Genomic DNA, 5,071 nt, shown 5'->3' with positions numbered 1-5,071 from the left:
GGTGCCTGGCACCATGCCCAGCTAATTTTTTTGTATTTTTAGTAGAGACGAGGTTTCATCGTGTTAGCCAGGATGGTCTCAATCTCCTGACCTTGTGATGCGCCCACCTCGACCTCCCAAAGTGCTGGGATTACAGGCATGAGCCACTGCACTGGGCTGAAGAAGGGTAAGTTAGAAATGAAAAGCTGCATATGTGCTCTTAATAGAAGCTAGTCATGGAAAAACCACAGATGCTTCCAGCATAGACCATGCCTTTGTTACCAGAATACCAGGTATTCAGTCTAAGTCCTGCTCCTTACAGCACAGAAAGCCAATCACTGAGACAATGAGTATTGCCGAGGAAGAAGGCTTTAATTGGGTGCTTCAGCTGAAGACATGGGAGCTAGTCTCAAATTCATCTCCTGACTGACTAAAATTAGGGATTGATCTAGCAGGGAAGAAATGTAACTATGCATGGGAAAACAGGAATTCAACTCAGGAGGGATAAGGAAGCAATCATGATGAATGAAGGGCCTGGTGTCTTCATTGTCTGGATGCAACGACCTGGTGAGTTTCAGTTCTTTTCAGTTCTTTTTCTTCAGGTTTTTGAAGGCTTTTGAGGATCCTTTCCTGAGGAAGGAACTCAGATAATACAAATGTAAGTTTCAAGCTTAAGACTAGAACTGTCTATGGGGCTATTGAGTTGGTTTCACCTTAGCTATTGTTTAATTCCCTCCTAAGACCAAGCCCATGGAAGCAGCTTGCCCTTAAATATTGAATGACTCAACTGCTAGTAGCACTTTATTCTTCCAAACATTTTTACAGACTGATAAGGTTTGAATGTTTTGTCTCTTCCACATCTCATGTTGAAATGTGATCCCCACTGTTGGAGGTGGGCTCATGGGAGGTGTTTGGGTCATGGGGGCAGATTCCTCATGAATGGGTTAGTGCTGTCACAGTAATGAGTGAGTTCTCACTCTCAGAGCTCTCATGAGCTCTAGTTGTTTTAAAAAGTGTGGCACCTCTTCCACCTCTGCCACTCGCTCTCACCATGTGACATGTCTGCTCCTGCTTTGCCTTCTGCTATGAGTAAAATCTCCCTAAGGCCTCACCAGAAGCCAAGCAGATGATGGTGCCATGTTTCCTGTACAGCCTGCAGAATGGTGAGCCAGTTAAACCTTTTTTTTCCTCTCTTTTTTTCTTTTTATTTTTTTGAGACGGAGTTTCACTCTTGTTGCCCAGGCTGGAGTGCAATGGTGCAATCTTGGCTCACTGCAACCTCCACCTCCCGGGTTCAAGCGATTCACCGGCCTCAGCCTTCCGAGTAGTTGGGATTACAGGTGCCCGCCATCATGTCCAGCTAATTTTTGTATTTGTAGTAGAGATGGGGTTTCACCATGTTGGCCAGGCTGGTCTTGAACTCCTGACCTCAGGTGATCCGCCCACCTTGGCCTCCCAAAGTGGTGGGATTACAGCCATGAGCCACTGCAGCCGGCCACCTCTTTTCTTTCTAAATTACCCAGTCTCTTTCCAGCGGTGACAATCTACCCACAAGAACGTCTCTCTCACAAAAGATCTCCTTCATCCCTCTCCAGAAAAGGAGAAGAGGAAACACAAGAAGCAGCGCCTGGTGCAGAGCCCCAATTCCTACTTCATGGGTGTAAATGCCCAGGATGCTATAAAATCACCACAGTCCTTAGCCATGCACTAACAGAAATGTTGTGTGTTGGCTGCCCCACTGTCTTCTGCCAGCCTACAGGAAGAAAAGCAAGGCTTACACAAGGGTGTTCCTTCAGGAGCAAGCAGCACTAAAAGCACTCTGAATCAAGATGAGTGGGAAATTATCTCAATAAACACTTTTTTTTTTTTTTGAGACTGAGTTTCACTCTTGTCGCCCAGGCTGGAGTGCAGTGGCGTGAGCTTGGCTCACTGCAACCTCTGCCTACCGGATTCAAGCAATTCTCCTGCCTCAGCCTCCTGAGTATCTGGGATTACAGGCATGCGCCACTATGCCTGGCTAATTTTGGGGTTTTATCACGTTGGCCAGGCTGGTCTTGAACTCCTGACCTCAGGTGATCTGCTCACCTCAAAGTGCTGAGGTTATAGACGTGAGCCACTGTGCCTGGCCTCAATAAACACATTTTGGATAAAAAATAAATAAATAAATTACCCAGTCTCTGGTATTTCTTTATAGCAATGCAAATGGACTAACACACAGACATTATTTTATTGTGAGTGGTAAAGGCAGATTAAATGACTTGCTTAAAATTACGCAGCTGCTACTTGACTTCAAATTATACTACGAGACTACAGTAACCAAAACAGCATGGTACTGATACCAAAACAGATATATAGACCAATGGAACAGAACAGAGGCCTCAGAAATAACACTACACATCTACAACCATCTGATCTTCAACAAACCTGACAAAAACAAGCAATGGGAAAAGGATTCGCTATTTAATAAATGGTGCTGGGAAAACTGTCTAGCCATATGCAGAAAACTGAAATTAGACCCCTTCCTTACAGCTTATACAAAAATTAACTCAAGATGGATTAAAGACTTAAACATAAAACCTAAAACCATAAAAACTCTAGAAGAAAACCTAGGCAGTACCATTCAGGACATAGGCATGGGCAAAGATTTCATGACTAAAACACCAAAAACAATTGCAACAAAAGCCAAAATTGACAAATGGGATCTAATTAAACTAAAGAGCTTCTGCACAGCAAAAGAAACTATCATCAGAATGAACAGGCAACCTACATTGTAGAATGGGAGAAAATGTTTGCAATCTATCCATCTGACAAAGGTCTAATATCCGGAATCTATAAGAAACTTAAACAAATTTACAAGAAAAAAACAAACAACCCCATCAGAAATTGGGCAAAGGATATGCACAGACAGTTCTCAAAAGAAGACATTTATGTGGCCAACAAACATATGAAAAAAAGCTCATCATCACTGGTCATTAGAGAAATGCAAATCAAAACCACAATAAGATACCATCTCACAACTGTTAGAATGGTGATCATTAAAAAGTCAGGAAACAATAGATGCTGAGAGGATGTGGAGAGAAATAGGAACGCTTTTACACTGTTGGTGTGAGTGTAAATTAGTTCAACCATTGTGGAAGATAGTGCGGTGATTTCTTAAGGATCTAGAACCAGAAATAACATTTGACCCAGCCATCCCATTACTGGGTATACACCCAAAGGATTATCAATCATTCTACTATAAAGACACATGCACATGCATGTTTATTGCAGCACTATTCACAACAGCAAAGACTTAGAACTAACCCGAATGCCCATCAATGATAGACTGGGTAAAGAAAATGTGGCTCATACACACCATGGAATACTATGCAGCCATAAAAAATAATGAGTTCATGTTGTTTGCAGGGACATGGATGAAGCTGGAAACCATCATTCTCAGCAAACTAATACAGGAACAGAAAACCAAACACCGCATGTTCTCACTCATAAGTGGGAGTTGAACAATGAGAACACATGGACACAGAGAGGGGAACATTACATACCAGTGCCTGTTGGAGGGTTGGGAGGAAGGGGAGGGAGAGCATTTGGACAAATACCTAATGCATGCGGGTCTTAAAACCTAGATGACGAGATGATGGATGCAGCAAACCACCATGGCACATATATACCTATGTAACAAACCTGCATGCTCTGCACATGTCTCCCAGAACTTAAAGTATAATTAAAAAGAAAAAAAACTACACAGCTGATTTCTGACAGAGTTGAGTTCATAAGGGGGTTTCCTTAGGATGTTTCCCTCTTTTCTTCTCTTGTGCTGCCGGAACTGATATCAAAAGGAAGGAAGAGGCCGGGCGCGGTGGCTCAAGCCTGTAATCCCAGCACTTTGGGAGGCCGAGACGGGCGGATCACAAGGTCAGGAGATCGAGACCATCCTGGCTAACCTGGTGAAACCTCGTCTCTACTAAAAAATACAAAAAACTAGCCGGGCGAGGTGGCGGGCACCTGTAGTCTCAGCTACTCAAGAGGCTGAGGCAGGAGAATAGCATAAACCCGGGAGGCAGTGAGCTGAGATCTGGCCACTGCACTCCAGTCTGGGCGACAGAGCGAGACTCCGTTTCAAAAAAAAAAAAAAAAAGGAAGGAAGAACATAGAAATAGTCAATTTCACTACTTCTTTGACAGTTTGATATGTTGTCCCTAGAAGGCCACGATGATGATGTGTCATCTCTAACTTTCAGGCTAATTATAGGTACAGATAATGGGTGATTATTCAGACTATTTTAAAAAACAGAGACAGGTTCTCACTATGTTGCCCAGGCTGGTCTCGAACCCCAGGGGTCAAGTGATCCTCCTGTCTTGGCTTCCGAAAGTGCTAGGATTACAGGTGTGAGCCACCACACCCAAACTTTTTTTTTTTTTTTTGATAGGTTCTCATTGTGTCACCCAGGCTGGAGTGCTGTGGTGTGATCATGGCTCACTGCAGCCTCCGCCTCTTGAGCTCAAGCAATCCTCCCACCGCAGCCTCCTGAGTAGTTGGGACTACAGGTGCTTCCCACCACACCCAGCTAATTTTAAAGCTTTTTCGTGGAGATAAGGTCTTGCTGTGTTGCCCAGGCTGATCCCGGATTCCTGGGTTCCAGTGATCCTCCCACCTCGGCCTCCCAAAGTGCGGAGATTACAGGCGTGAGCTGGTGTACCCAGCCTATTTAGCCTATTGATTTATGGAGTTGTGGAGTCTGCTAAAGGAAATCTCACCTATGTTTTTGTTTCTAAGGCTATTATTTTCCCTTATGTTTGACAATACATTGATGTGCTAAGACTCCGTAGTGAAGATAGTTTCTTTCTTTCTTTGTTTCTTTTTTTTTTTTTTTTTTTTGAGATGGAGTTTCGCTCTGGTTGCCCAGGCTGGAGTGCAATGGCACGATCTTGGCTCACTGCAACCTTCGCCTCCTGGGCTCAAGCCATTCTCCTGCCTCAGCCTCCTGAGTAGCTGAAATTGCAGGCATGTGCCACCACACCCGACTAATTTTGTATTTTACTAGAGACAGGGTTTCTCCATTTTGGTCAGGCTAATCTCGAACTCCTGACCTCAG

At 44.0% G+C, this 5,071-nt stretch overlaps 1 pseudogene; it reads left to right on the top strand.

Moving 5' to 3' along the window:
- Nucleotides 1-449: 449 nt before the first annotated feature.
- On the top strand, nt 450-1,791 carry LOC119628288 (small ribosomal subunit protein eS27-like; annotated as a pseudogene).
- The last annotated feature ends 3,280 nt before the right edge of the window (nt 1,792-5,071 follow it).

The sequence above is a fragment of the Chlorocebus sabaeus genome, chromosome 4 (assembly GCF_047675955.1).
Source record: "Chlorocebus sabaeus isolate Y175 chromosome 4, mChlSab1.0.hap1, whole genome shotgun sequence".
NCBI classification, from domain to species: domain Eukaryota; kingdom Metazoa; phylum Chordata; class Mammalia; order Primates; family Cercopithecidae; genus Chlorocebus; species Chlorocebus sabaeus.
The sequence above is the reverse complement of the archived record's forward strand: the minus strand, read 5'-3'. Positions and strand labels throughout refer to the sequence as shown.